Consider the following 21,819-nt stretch of genomic DNA (forward strand, 5'->3'; position numbering starts at 1 on the left):
ATGTATATAGCATATCTACAATCTCTTTCATCACTTCCTTGAATTGATCAATTTCAAGTTCCATAATTAAGAAATATAAAATTCAGTAATATGAAATAGGTTAGAAAAGTTCAGACAGCTTAGTATAAAATAGATTTAGAGATCTTGTAGAATTAACTTCTGTGATTAAGAATAGATTTAGAAAGTTTGTAAAATAAGAGAAGATTTGTGAAATTTAGAAAATTCAGTAATATAAAGTATCACAAGTAAAAAGTAGGACTTCTTCTGTAGCAAACATTTAAGACTTCTGTGATTAGGTATAGAATGCTTCTGCACAAATATATAATAATGTTCTCATAATTGCTCTTGTAAATTTTTCTTTTGTTTTTGCAAGTGTGAAGATGAAATGGGATGAAATGGATAAAAGACACAGCCAATACGGTCTACAAGAGACAGCTGTGGTACACTCTCTTCGGAGAGCAGGATCTTTCTGAGATAAAGAAAAGTGAATGATGAATATACGTCTGAAGACAGTTGGGAAGGGAATATGGGTGAAGATGAAATGGAATTGTTCAGTCCGCCAACAAGCTCAATGAGAATGAAAGGAATGTAAAAGTCTCCGCCTAGGAAAAGAAAAGAAACATAAAATTAGAATATGACATGTAAATCTTGGAATGATCAGTTGTACAAAGTTTCATTTGAATTACAGACAAAATGTACATAATTTTAAATACTGTATCATACATTCCCATCTACAATCATGTCACGTAAACATTTCATAATTTTCTAAGTCATTCTTATCAATTATCACTTTTTTAATTTCTTGAATGTTAGTTATCTTACATTTTTTCCCATTGCTTTATTAATAATATTCCATGTTTTCTTCAAGACTTTTCTTTAAATATTTCTTTATCTCAATCTTAATCTTATTATTTGATTTATTACAAATTTTGCTATATATATCTTTTCTATAATCATTAGGGTTTTTAATATACAACTTATATAGTCACATATTTTCTTACTCAACTTTATAATTTCATTTGTAATCCAGGGTTTATTTTTACTCTTATATTTTATACACATTAATTTCACAGGGAAACACAAATTATACAGTTTCGTGACTTTTAAAAACAAAACTATCATGAATATTATTCACATCACTAGATAAATACCATTTACCTTGAATACAGCAAATGCAAAAAAATTATAATATCATTTAAATCATGTTTAAAAAAGTCAGTTTCACAGGTACATTTGTAAATAGCCATATCACAAATACAATATACTGGGAAGTGGTCAGAAATGTCAGTTAATAATATTCAAAAATAAATATGGCAAAAATCATATAAATATATCATCTAATAGCGATGAAAATTTGTCAGTAACACAGGTTGGGAAATTTATTAAAAGAATCATGGAATGTAGCATTAACATAAACCTACTCTCCAGAAACTTTGCTTCTCCTAAAGTCCAAATCACTCAATTGATGCCACCAGTCTTCAAAAGAAAAATAAAATAAAAAGTAAAACATGACCAAAATATTTATTTAAACAAGTCAACGCAAAGCGTAGCATCCCCTCGCAGGGTACAAATGGCCTGTACATCAAAACAAGTTACCTCCATTGGGCTATACTATTATATTAGTAGGTAAGGAAGTTGACCACATTTTTACAGATATAATTAGGTGTTTTTGCATATTTAATGAGCTATGACTTTTCTCCTTTGACCTACATACTCCGAGATCAAACTTAGTCTGTATTTTGATACCATGACCTTCATATCAAATTTTATTAAAATCCGCTAAACGTTACTAAAGTTATCAAACAGAAACCAGATTTGTATATTTAATGAGCTATGACACTTGACCTACATACTCGAAAATTGAACTTAGGCTGTGTTTTGATACTTTGTACCTTTATTTCGAATTTTATTAAAATCTGTCAAACATTATTAAAGTTATCCACAAAAAAAACATATTCGCATATTTAACACTTTGGAGACGACGGGATTGTACAGAAGACGAGCAAGTTTTTAAGTCTGTGACGGCGGATTTCTACAGAAGCCGAGATGTATCCCTAATATTTTTCCAGCTTATCATTAGCTATTATGTGCTAAAGTTGTTTAAAGTATTATTTAGATATATTCATTCATCTCATCTATTAAAAAAATAATAACGTTAGTCGTTACGTGGAAAAAAAGTGATATCATTTCAACTTTACCCTAAGTTAGTGTTCGGATCGACAAAAAGCCCTTGAAATACCCATCGTCTCAAAAGTTTTGACTCCACATCTATCTTTTACGTCATTGTACTTACATAACTGATTTAGATGCATAGTTAAAAAGTAGAATATGCAACACAAAAAGAGTTATTAAAACATTGGCAGATCTATGACACGAAAAAAAAAGGCATTATGAGACAGCTATATAATGGCATTGTATTATTTATGATTAAAGTCTTTGGATTATTGGTTTTATTGATGAAGATGATTACATGGCGATTTTCCATCAGTGATTGGATGATTTTTCGCTGGGCAATATGAGAGGGCGTTGTTTTCCTCACATTTCCATGGATATATTATTAGGCCTATGCATGTAGTAGGCCTATTCATAAAGACCTAGGACTATTCCTTTTAAATAAAATTTACTATACGCCGCGTTTCACTTGGCCACAAATAACCAAACTTACTCTCAACTGTGTAGTATATAAGTACGCATTTATAAAAGGACTTGGTAATTCTTCTCCCCTGTAATTACCAGTGCCGGAACTCTGACTATACGCTTTTCATTTTATCAACTTGACCAATTTAGCGAATCATTCATGTATGGATCTCCTCTTTTATAAAACGCCTATCTCAGCTGCCTGGACCGGACCCCACCCTAAGAGGAACAAATAAATGTAAAGAAGTAACTACCATTGTTTAGTATCTACCATTGTTGAAAAAAAACAGTTTTCTGGCAATAAAAAAAAGCGAGTGCAAGATGAAAAAAATTATTTTTATTACCATTACTACTTTATTACAATATTGTAAGCATCATCATCATCATCATCATCATCATCATTTCATACATTGTACATGTACATACCATCTACAAAACTGATCATGAAACGAGGATTAACAAAGTTTTATTGACACGATAGGTTGAGCGAAAACACAAATGGAGACGAAAACAAATAACTTGAATTCTCACGAGGGATTTAACCAAAACCAGTCTAGATGTTTAATGGTTATCCTGATAAATGGGATTTGTGTGTCATTTTATTTAAAAATATATTTAGGTAATAGTGGTAAGATTGTAATATGATAAGGCACACAACGGCTTTTTTTTCTTCAGATGGCAGTTCTATCTGAATAATCATGATCCCCTCCCCCATTGAAAAAAGTAAAAGGCAGATATAGATTTACAAATGTTTTGCCTTATTTGTTTTTATACATGTATGTGTTCTATTAACATGATTTATTACCATTATCGATTTCCTGTCACAGCCAAAAAGGGGGGTGGTGGCACGACTAGCTTTTTATTGTTGATTGCTATCATTTGTTTCCTTGCCCCCGAATCACGGTCATTTGTTTTATACACATACCTGCCAACCTTTGAAGACTAAAAATAGTAATCATTTTTTTACGAGGACAGTGACGGAGCGGAGCGACAGAACGAAGGAGCGAAGCGACCGAGCGGAGGGTGGGTGTGGGAGAGGGCTGTCCCCCTCCCACGGTAGGGAGCTTTTGGTATTTTCAACATGTAGGAATGCCTTTTTCCTTCACTTTAAACTCATTTTCAACACTTATGCAACCCCCTCCCCCATAAAAAATATTTTAAAAAACAAGGACTAAAAGCTCAAAATTCCCCTAATGAAATAGAACCTGGAGGAGAAAAATAAAGGGCTGTGCATAAGCGTGTAATGAGGTACTCGAATACCCAATTTTTTTGTTGTTGACACCACCATACTACGGTAGAAGTATCCCAGGTCCGTCACCGAAAACCCAAGCGATTTTACTTGGAGTTGCAGTTGAAGGCGCTGATTTAATAATCATAATAGCAAACAATGCTGTTTTTAAAACCAAAGATGACAGACTAATTTTCCTCAGAGTCTAAACAGAAATCTGGACATTTGGTCCCACTTTGTGAGTGGTGAGTTGACAGTGATTGAGCTGTGAAACTTTTTTTTACTCTTGGTACCATGCCAGTGCTCTCCCGGGCACGCTTAAGCGTCGGCCTGGACAGTGCCAGGTGAACAGGAAAAAAAAAAAAAAAAAAAAAAAAAAAAATTTTTTTAAAAAATCGTAATTTTATGACAAAAAAAATCGTAAGGCATAATTTAAATCAAAAAATCGTAATAATTACGCCAAAATCGTAGTAGTTGGCAGGTATGTATACATATTGGTATTGTTTTAGTGTGCCTACATGTATGTTTCTCATCATTGTCCACCTCAATTGTTGTGTTTTTGTTTGCACTTTATTCTTTATTGTTTCGTAACATGTATTATATACCTCACTTAAGTAATCCAGCAATCTGATTAGTCGAAATTGCATTCATAAACTTTAACTGTTCCTGTAAAAACAGACCTATTTTCCCAATAACCATGGTTATTGGGAAAATAGGTCAGTCTCCATGGTTACCCCATAGGTTTACATGTTAAAAAATGGTCTGAGCGATTGAGGATACCGTACGTGTGCGAATAATTGGTCGGTAATTTCAATACAATTGAATCTCGATCGATCTTACCGACAATTTTATCTTGCATTGTAGACATGAAGATGAAAATAAACTCTCAAAAACAAAAAAACAACATCTGCCGATAGATCTTGATCTAAGTTTGTGCCAATATGCATTGCAAAAGTAAAAGAAGGGTCCGTTTAATGGAGCTTTTGCGAAGCATCCCTCACGCGAAGCCGTTTTCAATCCATTTTAATGTATATATATTGGAGAAAACTGCCAAGCATGGTAACTGTGCGCGATAGCCGAGTGGTGTAAGGCGTTGGTTTTCGATACATCACCTGTTGTACGCAAGAGTTCGAATCCCATCTTCGACAAAAATTAAAAATATTTTTTATTTTTTATTTTTTAGTCTATTTTTTTTCGGCATATAAAAGTATTAAAGACTGCTTTAATATTTGAGAAATAGTTCTTTTTATACGCTCTCGGGAAGGTTACAATTGGGCTATTCCCCTCGGCACGCCTCGGGTAATAGCACAATTCTAACCTTCCCTTGAGCGTATAAAACAACTATTTCTCTCAAAGCAGATATTTTAAATATCATTTATTTTCAAATGAATAAAGGACTACCAAGACTACGGCGATTAACTCCTTATTAGCCACACCCTTTCAACAAAAACAAAAAAACAAAAGAACAGCGCGATGCGGAAATAAAACACACTGAAGCACAATTCCAATTTTACGAAATTGCTGACATATTGAGAGAGGGAGGGGAAGGAGGGAGACAGAGAAAGAGAGAGAAAGAGAGAGAAAGAGAGAGAGAGAGAGAGAGAGAGAGATAAATAGATAAAAAGAGAGAGAGTTGATTGTGATAAATTATGATTTTGTTTGAATCTCTGTCATTCATTTAGCTCTTTCCATTACAAACAAAACAAATAAAATATGCGTACAAAAATTCAATAAATATGTTAAATACAGCAACCTCATATCAAAATAGGGTTTTAAGTATAGATAAAGAAAAAATAAACAAAATTAAGCGGGAGCCAAACTAAAACAAAATAAATATTCCAAATTATGAAAAACGAAGTCGAAAGCATTCAAAGTAAATATTATTTTTGTTTTCGAGAATAAAACAATGTTCATCTCAAAATTCATTTCCCAAATAGTCCTATATTTGATTTGTGTTGTATCTCTGATACACTATAACATATGTGCTTTACCTGAGAGTTATTGTCCCATTGTCACTGGCTGGTATGTATATTACATTGGCATGTACATTACATTAGCATGTGCATTACATTGGTATGCATTGCAGCTGGCATGTCCATTATGTTGTTCTATATACATAACAATTTGCACATTTAAAAAAAGGGCATTTACTGTAGATCATGGCATAATGTTGGTCAGAATATAGTTACAAAATGTGTCGAAAACCCATGTAAAGCGAAGGCTTAGGCCTATTAATTATGGCTCGGTTGATAATCGGCCGAGCTTTAGCAGAAGACAATCATTGACAATGGGGGAATAAATGGAGGTATCGACCGATCTGCGCGTGTGGTGGTGCTTACGCAATTTGTATTGTGAGTGTATTGAAAAGGAAAGACGTGAAGCTTCAGCAAAATAAGATTTTCCTAAAAAATAACAGATCTTATTTTTTGTATTGATAAACAAAACTTATATTTTTACATTTACTAAAACTCACGAAAATGACTGAATGAGGCACAATGAGCAATGAAAGTAGAAAGCACGGCCAAATTTCCCATTACTGGCGATGTAACCGAAATCGCTCCGTCACAGGGGAAACAATCGATGTGCGCGGGCTCCTTCTCAAAGGGTTAATGAGCTATGACCTTTCACCTACATGTACATACTCCGAAATCAAATTTAGCCTGTATTTTGATACCATGTAATGTACCTTCATATCAGATTTCATTAAAGGGATAGAGGGCGCTACACAAAATAATTTTTTTGTGAGATAATGAAAAACTGAGTGTCAAATTTGAAAGAACATAATATTTAAATGACAAAATCATCTTTGTTTGATCAAAATCGGTTCAAAGACGGCTGAAATATAACAATTTCTAATACTTGTGTACCACCACAAATATTAGATATTTTGACAAATTTGAAAAAAACCGTTGAAAAAAACTAAATAACGCCTTTTACGTTGTATTTGAGCCACTGCCGATGTTGGCTTATTGTAGGCATTTTCGTGTTGCTTTATTACGCACAACCAGCCGACTCATGTATTGTTATTTTTAATTAAATAATTAATTAACGGTCACCGTGTTTTTTTTAAAGTGGAGCTGAATTGGTATGATCGTATTGGCTAAATTTCACACATTTTGGGGTCTAAAATTACCTTGATAACAATTTTAGGTTCTAAAAGGGCACTAGAAATGTCATAGATAAGAATAAGAGCAAAAACCATGCACTTTGTAGGCATTTGCGGTCTGAAAACAGAACTCAACTATCCCTTTAAAATCCGTCAAGCATTACTGCAATTATCGATCGGAAACCAAATTTGTTACGGACGGACGGACGGCAGCGTTACTATATCCCCCTCCAACTTCGTCGGTGAGGGGATAAAAATTATAAAACCAAGTTTAATAGATTCGATCACAAATTTAAATTTGGTGAGAGCTAATTTACAAACTTTGATGTCACATTAACATTTCATAATTTTCGAAATCTTATGACTAAATATAACACACAGTTTGCTTAGTGCTATGCAGCATTGGTCCAGAAATGGTGAAAATGTCTCTTCATGATTTTAGTTTGTATACATTTTCATAAAAGTTGTGCAAAGTAGAACACTTTCCCATGCTAAAAGGTACTATGTCCCTTTTGCAGCCAACCTCAAATTCTGTAGAACTTTGCAGGAATTATGAATATGTCATGAATGTCCTATCTGTGAAATTTAAACGTTAGCAGTGTTCTAATATTCAAATTATGCAAGGAAACCTGTTTACTTGCTAGACTTCACTGTCAGACACTATTGAGTGACTGACTGGCTTTTTTTCTTCATTGGTAATAATATACATAAAATGAGCTGTGAGGGTACATGAGCATTTGTTTACATCAATAACCCACTTCTTGCGATGGCCAAAATTAAACTGATTGAATCTTTGCGCAGCATAAAACGTATGACCATTCGGTACAATGGTCTGAAAATCAAGACTATTACTTATTGGCTCTATAGCTCCTAAGTCGATTTAACAACTAATGGTCATTATTTTCCCACTTAAAGACATTTTGAAGCCCCACCTTTTTTAAGGAAGTTCTAAATTAGTATTATCTTTCAAATACCGTTGGAATTTAACCTTTTCATTTTTTGGGCCTGCAAATGGGACATTTATGAAAATGCCCCCCTCTCAAAAAATGAAATGGAAGCTCTTTATTACCAATCATGTGAAAGAATATGTTTTGACTAATACGTGATGATACAAATTTTGCCGGGAAACCACCTACCGTATTTGCCGACGTAAAGGCCGCAGTATTTTTGGAAGAGAAAATATCAAAAAGTTGGGGTGCGAAAGTCCAAACCAGCACAAACTTGCACATATGGGACTACGAACGGTAAAATAACTATACCACTATGGTACAGGACATTTCCACACATCTTACCGACAATTTTATCTTGCATTGTTGACATGAAGACGAAAATAAACTTCCTAAAACAACATTTGCCGATAGATCTCTAAGTTCGTGCCAATGCATTGCAAAAGTAAAGAAAAGGACCATTTAACGGAGCTACCGCGAAGCATCCATCCGAAGTCACCATTTTGTTTTCCATTTCATGCAATTTCGCATTACACCGTACATTGTGGTAGGGGTACATTTTGCATATATCGGACACCAAATCTGCCTGCGATCACTTTTTTAGCTAAACTTCCGGTAAATTATAAGAATATTGATAAATTTGGTATCCGTTTGTAAAAAAAAATAGTGTTTTACGAGAAAATTATGATTATTTTGTTTTGTCCGTTTTGTTTTTTCCTTCTTTGAAATGTCAAAGTTGGGGTGCGGCCTATGCGGCGCTGCGGCCGTATCGCCGGCAAATACGGTACTACCGTACTACTGTATTTGATACAAATAGTAAATTATTATATCTATCTGGACTGGATAGATATCGCACACATTTCACGCACATGTCACTTAGTCCCATACATGTATACATATCAATCAATTCCACCTAGTCTTCATTTTCTTGAAAAACACATGTTCTTATTCCAAATATGTTTTTTTTTTAAACTTTCCCACACCACATCTGTTCAGAGCCAGAAGGGCATTAACTCTGTGTTACATTCTTCTGGTTGCACACATACAATATTTTAAATAAACCAATTTTACCGTACCTGTTCCACAATATTAAAATAAAAAAATAAAAGAGCAGTCTCTTACCTGTATAATAGCAGCATTCAGCAGGATAAGGTTAACACCACACACGTTGTATTCATTGATGCAAAAGGAGGAAAAGGAAAAAAAAAAAAACATTTAGCAAAATGTAATGATATACCGTACATGTATTACAGTACATTAATGACAAAAATCATAGAGATCATTTGATGAGATTGATAAAAATAAACACAACATTGTAAATTATATTGATTAATGTCAGACTACTCAAGTTTCATTTAGCTGGTAGCTTAGTACAAATTTAGTGGCATGAAAGGATGCGTCCAGTAAGCAAAGTACATAATAGTTCATGAGAACTGGGGATAAAAACTTGTAATTTGACATGCCCTGATGACATTTAAGGTAGTACAGCTATAGAAAAAATTAGTAAATCCGTGTCCTGACTCCTAATCATATATGGTTCTACCTCAATGGAACAATTATTTAAAAAAAAACAATTGTACAATTTGCGTTACGTGTCCATTAAACATAAAGACCATTTATGGTCATGCGATTGCATTGTAAAAGAAACGTTGTGGAATCGATCAGGAAAGGTTGATCATCTAGCATATAAGTATTGGTATGTACTGCAAGGTTCTAGAATCATCAAAATTATAAGAAATTTAGCCCAGTTTTGATAAAGTTACAAGCACTGTACACAGAAAGATGTATGTGGGACTACCTACACACGTGTGCGACACGTGCGTTATATCTATCAGGTCCAAATAGATATAATACTTTATCAAATATATCAATTAGTAGGCAGTTTCTCAGCAAAACTTTTATGATCACGCATTAGTCAAAACATATTCTTTTACATGATTGGTAATAAGAGCTTTCATTTTATTTTATGAGAGGATGGCATTTCCCAATCTGGTCTTTACCTTTAATGCCACTGCTTTTTTACCAAGCTACATGTACCTTTGTAGAAAATTCATAACTTTCTTATTAGTTGTCTAATTTTGCTCTAATTTTTTTTGATTGGTTTGTCTGATTCTTCTGCTTCTATGGGAAGTAATTTATTTTTTTAGAGTGGATTTGTCCTTATAGGCCTCACTGCACTACTTATAGCTACATGGGACCTCTATACAGCAAACAATGCCTAAGTGGTGCCTGTTGTTCCCCCATGATCCCCTTTTTCTGATGGTAATTGAGAGCTGATATGCTGAGATAACCACCTGTCAGTGACCTTGCAGGGAACTCTAATCCCCCTGGCCAAACTAGTACAGACAGGCTTTAAAGGGCAAGTCCACTCCAAAATAACTTGCTTTCAATAAAAGCAATCAAAAACAGTTTGAGCAAAATCGGATAACTACATTGTAATAAGAAAATTATGATTATGAATTCTTAATAACATAAACAAGGGAAACGCTCTCGGCGGTCTCGCCTGCATAACGCAATTCAATATGATAAACCAGAACGTCAATGACGTAGCGCTCATCCGCAGCTCACAACAACAAATATCGTAAATTTTATGTGGTACACTTTTGAACTGGTCAAAAAATAGAAATTTGATGCCCTGGAAGGGACATAATTTCATTTCATTTGCATAAAGTACCATAAATAATCAATGCAGCAAAATCTCACAATTCTGCGTAGAAGTTTATTGTTCCAAGTTTAGCTCTACCAGATAAGGCAAAATCGGTCAAGAAATGAGGGAAAAGAAGCAATTTTTGTTATTTTTGGAATAAATTTGCATAAATTACCATAATTAATAAATGGAGAACAATTTCAAAATTCTGTGTAGAAGTTTAGTGTACCAAATTTAGCTCTATGATATAAAGCACACCAAATCAAAATCGGTCGAGAAATGAAGGAGAAGAAGCCTTTTTTGTGATTTCGAATAAATTTGCATAAATTAGCATAGATAATGAATTTCACGCTTCTGTGTAGAAATTTTAAATCCCCTCCTAGCCCTATCATATGAAACAATCAGAATCAAAATCGGTTGAAAAATAACGAAGAAGAAGCATTTTGAAAATCTTAATGTTGATGCCACAACAAAGTCTAAGTTTGTTGACCTTAAATGGCCTTTGACCTTAACTTAGTGACCTGAAATTCTACTCACATGATTGGGGAGACTTGATAACCCTATAGTCCAAGTTTCATTGACTAAGAACTTATACTTTCAAAATTATATCAAAAATTCAAAAACTTAACCTTAGGTTAAGTTTTCGATGATGATGCTACAACATAGTCCAAGTCTGTTGACCTGAAATGACCTTTGACCTTGACTTTGTGATCTGAAATTCTACTCACATGATTGGGGATACTTGATTACCCTATAGTCAAAGTTTCATTGACTAAGAACTTATACTTTAAAAATTATACCAAAAATTCAAAAACTTAACCTTAGGTTAAGTATTTGATGTTGACGCCGTCGCCGTCGCCGTCGCCGTCGCCGCCGCCGTCACCGGAAAAGCGGCGCCTATGTCTCGCTTTTTGCTACGCAGGCGAGACAAAAACTCTGAAAATCACAAGACAAATTGGCAACTACTGTACATGTTACTCAGGAGTCTGTGACGTCATTGCCTCACTATCCACTAATTGTTTTTTTTATATTCAGCATGTTTCCACAGGAAAAAAGTGGAATACGGATTATCTTTTCCGGAATTAAAATACCGTGTCATGGTGACACGGTATTAAACCATTCTGTTTCCACAGAGCGCAGCATTCCGTGTTCCAAGTCAGGCAAATACCGTGTCAATCGGAAGTCAAGATTCAACCTTTGACCTCGATCGTGGATTCAGATCTACACACAATTCCACGCTATTCTATTGTGACGTACATTTGTCATTGTTACGTACAGCGCGTATATAAACATATTATTGTGTATGTGTATTTCAAAGTATTTTTCAACCAATCACGCTGCAGTGGTGATTGAGGCTTCGCGCGCTCTGATGATCCGCCAGACACGGTTTGTCGCTGTGTGTTTGACCTTGACTCTGTTGACTACGGTAATCTTATATTTGGTGATATTTGATAACCCATATGTTCAAGTTTCATAAAATAGATAAAAATTCAAAATCTTAACCTGATGCCAATATAGAGTAAAGGAGCCGGTAAACGACCCGTTCCAGTTTTCGGCCGATCCATTGGATGCATGGTAAAATCCCTTTAAAATACATTGCATAATAGCATATCACATATCCCACATATACCATACCATGCCAGAGTCACTGAAGAACCACATTTGCAATGGAAAATATATCCTAAAATATCACATTTTAGCGATGTAATCGGCGGTCCCGCTACCCAAATCTGAAAAATCGAGTTTCTTACGCGTGTATGTAAGAAATATGGGTACCATAAAATGAGCTTTATTTCAAGTATTTTTCAGATTTAGAGCCCAATTTTGTGTTAGTCGCAAGCTCAGAAGTATCTCATCGCATGTATTAAATCAATGCAGCCAGACCCCGCCACGCACACACGATATGTCTGTCTAATTCAGATTCCAACTTCCGATCACCGCTGTGCCTGTCTTTGACCAGGCGAGCACCCAGGAGCTCCGGCGTGGGATACCTGCTCCGCCAGCTTGTGCTATACATCAGCGCGGAAACGCACGACGCGCGCGAGCGCTTCCTATTGACTTTGTACATGCGGTCGTAAACTGAATCGCTAGGTCGATAACTGGCTCCAAAACAGTGAAAATTGAAATGAATATTGTCACGGCAATTCATGATTTTTTTCTGGGATTGTTTTTTTGTTTAAATAGGGTCCTAAGTAATAATAATATTTGCTTCATGATTTGAACAAGAAATGATAATAAATAGGAAGTAAAGAGTCCAAAAAATAGGATTTTGTCTTAAGTGGCCGAAAACTGACTCCTTTACTCTACTAGTCTAAGTTTGGTGACTGAAAATGACCTTGACTTAGTGACCTGAAATTCTCCTCACATGCATGATTGGCGATAGATTCTACTTCTTCTTCTTCTTCTTGATTTGTTTTTGTTTGGCAATCAGTCACAGTTGACTATTTTTGCCACACACTATTTTTATGAATTATTTATATATATACATATGTACAATTTCATGTCATAAATGACTATTTTTAGGATTCTTTCTCTTTCCATCACCTTTCCTTCCTCTTTTTTTCTTTTTAGACTCTATAACTTTTTTTTAGAGAGAAAATTCAATAATTTAATAATTTTGGAAAGAGACGACGGCCTAGCAAGTTGTACGTACGTACGTACTTGTGTTTACGCGCACGTGCGCGTTCAAATATCACCTCACGTATATCAAATATCACCTACTTCATAGTAGTCTTACTGACCTTCGCTGCAGTCACCGGAAAAGCAGCGCCCATGTCTCAAAATGAGGCTGAGATCGGATGAACGTAATGTGTATGCGCTAAATGTAAGCTAAAGTTCTACGTGCATCACTTGTCGATTAAAATATCTATGAGGGTCTAGTTTTAGACTAGCACCTAATCTGCAATACCATTTTCAAGTTTATTATAGCAAACAATAAAATCACAATCTGTATAGGCCTAGTCCTATATGGCTAATCTATAAAGAGTAACACTATGGTAGCCTTGCCCTTGGTAGGGTATTCTGCACATGATACGCATTTTGTGGGTCGGTGGAATTGTGTTGCACGCGGTAACTTTGGCCTGGGGGGTGTTCCACAAAGATTCTAAGTTGAACTTATCTCTAAGTTGGACTTAAAAATTATGGAAAGCCGTTAGCATCTTTGAAAATATTTTGTAAAAGTTATTTTGAAAGGCATTCATTGTTTATTGAAATCATTCTATTTTCTATCATCAAGGAGATTTCATGTTCTGGATGTGGAATTAATAAAAAGTCTAAAATACTTGAATTTCTGCTTTTGAATATATTTCATTTAAAGACTCCAATGGCTGTCCATAATTTTTAAGTCCAACTTAGGATCTTTGTGAAACACCCCCCTGGTCTGAAACACCCTCAGCTACGCCACACAATTCATACTCAGGATATACATGTATAGGCCTACCGTACCTGCGCATCATTTGCAACATGTGGAAAAAAAAGTCACCGTATCACTGTACTGACGCAATAAACCGCTATGCATAGTAAATGAGTGGTGACTTAAACCGCGATAATGCCAAATTTCCTACCTACAAATATAAAATGATTCACGATAATTTAATAGGCCTAATACATATAAAAACAGAGATTTTATACCATTACAAGAGCAACCAAATGCTTACCTTTGCAAGCTCGATTTACAGCACATGGAAAAACACGATTTTTCTGTTGTTGTTGTTGTGTTTTGGTTTAATGGCGATTAGTCAGGCCCTACGGTGTATTTAAACGACAAATCAATATTTAAAAATATTTGTTTTAATCTACAATTTTAACTCTGTCTCTGCTTCTCTTTTTGTATATAGTCTCTCGATCCCCTTTCTCTCTGTATCATTTCAGTGTCTCATTTAATAGTTTATTACATGTATACAAATTAAATCAAGGAAAATTGAGAATTTTTTTATCGTTTGACCTTTCATTGCCATGCATACTATCAACCATTTCTATAACATGATATGTTGGATTATGGCTATGGATGGGTAAAATTTAATATCTAACTCATGTTTTATATTAAATCAGGACTAAATAAATCACTGTGTACATGTCTTAATATAAAAAAAATATTTAAATAATTTATTTGCATATATCAAGACTTGACAGATGACACATGCATGAAGGCATCCACATCCATATAGTGCGTCAAAACGCGTTATTCAAACGGCAGTAGATCTATCAATACGGCACGGTCGAATTAGCTGTAACTCAATTTAGATATAGTCCTTATTAGTCATAATCAGCTCTAATGACGTCATTGTTGCGTACTTAGTGCGTCGAAGTATATCTCTGCAATCAGGCGAAAATTTGAGCTTGTTTAGTAATAGTTACCGGTAACATTTAAATCAGGACTAAATAAATCACTGTGTACATGACTTAATATTAAAAAATATTTAAATAATTTATTTGCATAGTTAATATATCAAGACTTGACAGATGACACATGCATGAAGGCATCCACATCTATAGTGCGTCAAAACGTTATTCAAACGGCAGTAGATCTATCAATACGGCACGGTCGAATTAGCTGTAACTCAATTTAGATATAGTCCTTATTAGTCATAATCAGCTCTAATGACGTCATTAATGTTGCGTATTTAATGCGTCGAAGTATATCTCTGCTATATCATGCGAAAATTTGAGCTGTTTAATAATAGTTACCGGTAACAGTTATCATTAAAGACCATACACAAATGTAATTGTTTATCCACTATTTTAAACATATTTGGATTCATACAACTTCAATCGAAAACAGTAACAAATTATAATGGGCCATTTTCGTAATGTAACAAAATTTAATGCATACGTCTTTGTGCAGTGCCTCAATACAAATGATTTCATTCACCTGATAAGAATACTAGTATTTCAATAGACAGAATTCAAACTGTAAACATCAGTTGTTGCCAGGTAGGACAAACATTATGGCTTGCAACCTACCTAGTAACACCTAAAATATGCAGTTTGTATTCTGACTATTGAAATACTATTATTCTTATCAGGTGAATGAAATAATTTGTATTGAGGCACTTCACAAAGACGTATGCATTAAATTTGATTACATTACAAAAATGGCCTATATTGTCTGAAACGTATAGAAAACGAGATTTGAATTCGTCACTTGGCGAATGAGGTGGTCTGCCTGTTTTTTTTTCTTCTAAGGGTCTATGGTCTTAACGGAAAGATAAAGAAAGAGAGAGATGGCAGTATATAGAGAAGGAGGGAGAAGAGGTATAGTCCTGTAAAAAAATAAATGAGCTGGACATAGGGATAAAAGATGAATCGGAATGCATGCATGCACTTGAAATGAGGCAGGACAGTAAAGAAACGTGGTAGGTGTAAAATAAAAATACAAGGGGCAAAGGGAATGTCAAGAGAAAATTAAGGAACATCCGAAGACATAATAGAGGGAGAATGAAAACCAGAAGCGGGAAAATGGAAAAAGATAGATGCAGAGACGGACCGAGCAAGAGAAGGAGAGCGGACAGTACAAGAGAGCCAGAGGCGGGAAAAGGAGAGAGTATAGAGAAAGAGAGATAACAGAGAGAGAGAGAGCAAGAAAAGGAGAGCGGACAAAACAATTAAGAGAGCTATAGCGGAGGCGGGAAAGGGAGAGAGAGATTAGAAATTAAAAGAGAGATGCAGAGCAAATCACGCATGAACCTTCTCTTTATAACCCTGCAGGTTTAATACACGTCTAGTGATCAGATTTCCCATAGGGTACGTTGTACGCACACTATTGACATTCCTCTCCCATATAGATGTAACACGCAAAATTAGGCATTTTATTACATTTTTTTAATGATTTCATATGATGTTATATTTGTCAAACAAGCTAGGTGATAATAAATAATAATAATGATCCCAACATCTGATTAAACATTAAAGGTCACCCTCCTTGTAGAGAATTTTCCCAGCTACAACATATCCAAATCTGACAACAACAAAAACGGCAAAATTAATTGGGATATTGCTCGAACAAAACTAGAATATAGAATCAGGATTTGAGCCAATGTCACCCTACCCCCCCCCCCCCCAAGGCATAATGTTATGTAATGGTATAGTACAAGTCTACACCCCCTCAGCAATAGTATATAATATCACTCAGTATGCCCCAATACAGATAAGACCCACCCTGTGAAATACCAGACCTCCTAATTCCAAGACATTTGTTTAATAACTTATTCCAGCCAAATAAACCCCAAATTGTTTACATCTTTAAAGTGCCCCCAAACCTCCAAAACAAAAGACTTCCTGTCTTTCTCCCAATAACCAAAGCCCCCTTTGTTTGATAAGACCCTTTCCCAGAACAGTGTTAGCTAGATGACTGTGAGAATTATGGTCTTGTCTTTGTCCCTTTGACTAACCTACCTTGAATCCTCCTGTATAAAGATGACATGTTCTGGCTTTCTGGAGGAGTTGAGTTTTGATCACCATTAGATCAAGACCCTCTTTCTAGCTGGCTCTCTCTTCATCTTGTGTTTTTACATATGTGGGAGTTCGTATGATGTGACCAATTTGAGTCTCCAAAGTTTGGAGATAATAAATACTCTTGATATGACTCAGGAATTACAAGTCTCTCCTTGCTTCTTCATATTTATGTACCTCTCCTATTGCCAATAACTCAATAGACCGATCCCAACACGACAATTAATACGCAAATTGTGAAAATTCTGACATGTCACCTATGATTGATTTGTTTACTATGATAACATCAAGAAAATGTTAAATAATATACATTAATCTTGTAGACAATTGTCTCAGCTACAACATACTCAAAAATCAACAAAATTCAAGCAGAAATAACGGCGATATCGCTCACAAAAGACAGAAATGTAGAATCCAGATTTAAGAAAAAGTCATCTCCCATAGGGATTACACGCAAAAAGTAATGGATTAAGTGTAAATAGGGTAATAATAAAGTAAATAGGGTTGTTTATTACATTATTTGCGATTCTACGTGTTTTAATAATTAAAGGAGATGGTACAGTGAAAGGTCAAAAAGAAAGAAAAAAGGAAAGAAAAAGATTGTTGGAGACGCCCGGACTCGAACCAGGGATCTCAAGGTCGGAAGTCAAGTGCGTTACCGATATACCAAAACATTTCCCATAGCAATTACACGTAAACGGAAAAGGGAATTCTCAAATCGCACTTTGCAAGTGAAATATGAGCATGATCCCGGCATATGATTGAAAAATAAAGTGCACACTGGAGATAGCTTATTGTCTCAGCTACAACATACCCAAAGCTCAACGAAAAAAAAGCTAAAACAACGGAGATATTGCTCGCGAAAGACGAAAATGTAGAATCCAGTTTTGAGAAATAGTCATGTCCCATAGAAAATACACGCAAAATGTGAAAAATTGACATGCCTCCTTTAATCGCAAAAATACGCCATGATACCTTTGTCAAACCGAAAAATTGTGGACAATACATTTGTAGAAAATTATCTCAGCTAGAACATATCAAAATTTGGAAGAAAAACAATCAATATTTACAGAGATACAATCAATTTCCCAAAAATATGCAAACGTCATAATATGCAAATTTAAATTTTGAGTTCGGAGGCCATTATGATGATATGATGAGTTAAAAGAGGGTTAAATGAGACATGAAATCATATCTCCATTTCATAATCTATCCACATATGAAAAAATATTGGGAGTTTCTATCTATTCTAAAGAGTTACAATGAATTTTGTATAGGCATGTTTTTGCCCATGTATTGTGGATAAAGATAACGCAGATCCGCACGTGCTGTCGACTTTGACGGACGCTCATTGCGTTATTAAAAGGTCAACAAATTATCAAAATGCTTGGAAAAATGTGCCAAATACGATGACAGAGAAAATTCGGTGATTCTATGTTGCAAAATGGTAGTACGCGCAAAAAACGCGCGCGCATGCGCGTGTGCATGATTTTTTGTCAAATGCTCCATATGGCCTGAAACGTATGCAAAAAAAATTTGGAATGATTTAGAGCATTTTAAATTTTTGCGCGCGCGTAAACGCGCGGACGAACGCGCACGCGCAAATTTGCGCACGTTTATTGACCTAAAATTGACCGGACAGATATTGATCTTAATCATGGTAAATATGAATGAAAAATTACTTTCCGTTATGAAGATATGATCATAAGTTGATTTTCACAAAATGGCGCCTGGATGACGTCACGATAATTTTGAGTCTTTGAAAAGTCACGCAGTTCTAAGTTAGACTGGGATCTATCATCATTGAAAGTTTCATGACAATGGCTTTATTCAGTCTTGAGATATCCTGCGAACAAAATCGAGGAAGAATAAATAAATAATAAATAAAAATCTTGACGAAATCAAAAGGTGATACGTAGACTTCGTTACGTATCACCTAATAATAAAGAAAAATCTTGACGAAATCAAAAGGTGATACGTTGACTTCGTTACGTATCACCTAATAACGTTTTATTTACCCAGGGTAGCCACTTCAGTTATGAAACTCCTCTTCCAACGGGCCCTGCATAACACAACATGTTATTACTACCCTTCTCCAATCTAATATGCTGAGCGCCTAGCTAGAAGACAGAAGATCCAATTTTTTTTGGTATGACTCGGCCGGGGTTCGAACCCACGACCTCCCGTTAATGAGGCGGGCGCTCTAACCACTGAGCCACCATACCCAGTAGTGTCCATGGGGGTAATTATCCTCGGGGAGTAGTTGTCCTCGGGGGGTAATTGTCCTCGGGGTAGTTGTCCTCGGGGGTAGTTGTCCTTGGAGGTAATCGTCCTACGGGGGTAGTTTTCCGGGGGGTAATTTTCTGGTTTGTTTAAAGTAGTGCTTGCATTTCCATAATTTTATCAAACGAATTCGTTTTTACTGGATGCCTGCCGTAGCAACAAACGAAATTAACAAAAGACTTAACTCCGTTTCGTTTAAAACAAGTCGTAGACGAAAGACTTCATGCATGGCTAATTGTCAACGAAACGGAGTTAAGTGTTTTGTCAATTCTGCTTGTTGCTACGACAGGCAGCCAGTGAAAACGAATTCGTTTGATAAAATTATGGAAATGGAAATTATAGCAATGTTATTTTCTCTTTGAAATTCAGATACCGTCCGCCAAATGACTTTTTGGTTTCCTCTCTTCAAATTCGTTTTAATCACTCATGTGAGTTGCATGAAATGAAAGAAGAGGATCTAAGCTTTCCAAATATGTGTCATTTATCAAATATGATTGTGATTAAGTTATGATAACATCGATAATTCTCGGTTTTGTTTTTTCTGGGACGCACTGTATATATATATATATATATATATACACACAAAAGTATATGGTTACACAGTTGTATTCAAATAAGGACCAGGGGTGTTTCACAAAGGATAATATCGACTTTAAGTTGGAGTTAACTATGGCAGGCCGTTCATGCCACCGGTTTCTGTCACCGTTTACTGGCATTGGTCTCTCAAGGGATGTACAAATCATGGTCACAAATCTACAGAATTTACATTTTTTTGATAGGTCATTATAGAAGGAAAAAATATTCTTTAAAGATCATAATGTCGGGAGCAACCAGTAGCATGAACAGTCTGCCATAGTTAAGTCCATGTTGTTGTTGTTGTTTTGGTTTATAGGCGTTTATCGTTCAGGAGTGAATATTTACGCCTCTACTGTTAGGATTTTTTCCTTTCAAAGTAGATTTATATTTTATAATACACGGATTTTGATAAATTGAATTCTTTAAAGCTAAACTTTTTAATGTTAATCTTTTTAAATATACAGATTTTGATAAATTGAATTCTTAAGAGCCAAACTTTTTAATGTTAATCCTAGTCTTTGTGAAACACTCCCCGGGACTTTTAAATTCACCTATGGATAAACAATGGAACTACGACTTCCCCTTTTCTTCTTCGGATTATTAAAGTGTTAAGGTGATGTTAGGGTGCAGGTAATCTGTATTGTAGAACATGATGAAGGATAAATTGCACTAATATGAAAGGAGATAATAGAGGAATGTGGCTGAAAGATAGAGTGTGAAATTTAATTACAGGAGAAAAAGAGAGAATTATGGAGGTAGAGAGAGAGAGGAAGAGGAAAAGATGGGGGGGGGGGGGGGATCAGAATGTATAATCATATAACCCAGTGATTCTATACATATCTTCTATGCACGTTTCCAAAGAGATGTTAAAGAATATCGTAATATAAACTAAAATATTTTTTCCTTATTTTTCATCAAACGTTTGTTTCGCTTTGTTATTCTTCTTAATGTCAATATTTTAGCGACGCCCTTTTAATGAGGATGTTTAACCCCCCCCCCCCCCCGCTTATTCAGCGGCTGGCTGAGTCGTTGCGAAATTTTCGGCCCGATTTATAAATGTTAAATCCTGCGTACGCGCCTGATTGATGTAATTGTGTAACTTATTAAATATTTTTTTAGTTTTTCATGATGAGATTATGCTTAAACACCATCAGGATTATTTTTTCCTCTTTTTAAGACCTAATTGGTCGTATTAAACGGGACCTCTCAAATCATTTTCTTTTTTTTCTTCTTATCTCGCTTGTTCACAAATAAATCTTTAGACCAGCTAACCCAACTGCCAAATATGATGCTTAGGCAGTATTTTGGGGCAATGTAAAGAGAAAAAAGAAAATTGAAATAATTATTGATAAAGTATCAATCACAATGCATGGTATTGTCAATGTCCAAAATGTGTATATCTTCGCTTTCTTGTTTCACTTTGTACGTGCCCCATTTTCCAAAAAGTGCCCGTATTTTGTTGGTTGTACTCGACCGCCCGCTCGTGTCATTTTCGGGCCGCTCGTATTTGTTTTTATTTTTATTTATTTATTTATTTAATATTATTTATTTATTTATTTATTTATTTATTTATTATTATTATTATTTTATTTTATCTTTATTTTTTTTTTTTTTTTTTTTTTTTGGGGGGGGGGGGGGAGCAATCTCAAATGCCAAACATTTATGCATTTGCAAGGATCAAAGTGCATCCTGTTGCCAGTTTGGTCTTTTCAGTACGCAATTCTGTAGTTATTAAACTTGCCATTTTTATTTTTCTAAATCAAAATGCCGTTCATTCAAATCAGGTTTTGAGCATTCTTAAACTCATTTTAAAGCCCATCTGTACTAGCTTACAGGAGGGTTTAGACCACCCTGCAAGTTCACTGGACAAGTGGTTGTTTCATCAAATCAGCTCTCAGTTAACATAAGATAAAGAGGTTCATGGGGGACCAATGGTCACCGATTA

This window comes from Strongylocentrotus purpuratus, unplaced genomic scaffold, assembly GCF_000002235.5.
Source record: "Strongylocentrotus purpuratus isolate Spur 01 unplaced genomic scaffold, Spur_5.0 spur5_scaffold_5, whole genome shotgun sequence".
Classification (NCBI taxonomy): domain Eukaryota; kingdom Metazoa; phylum Echinodermata; class Echinoidea; order Camarodonta; family Strongylocentrotidae; genus Strongylocentrotus; species Strongylocentrotus purpuratus.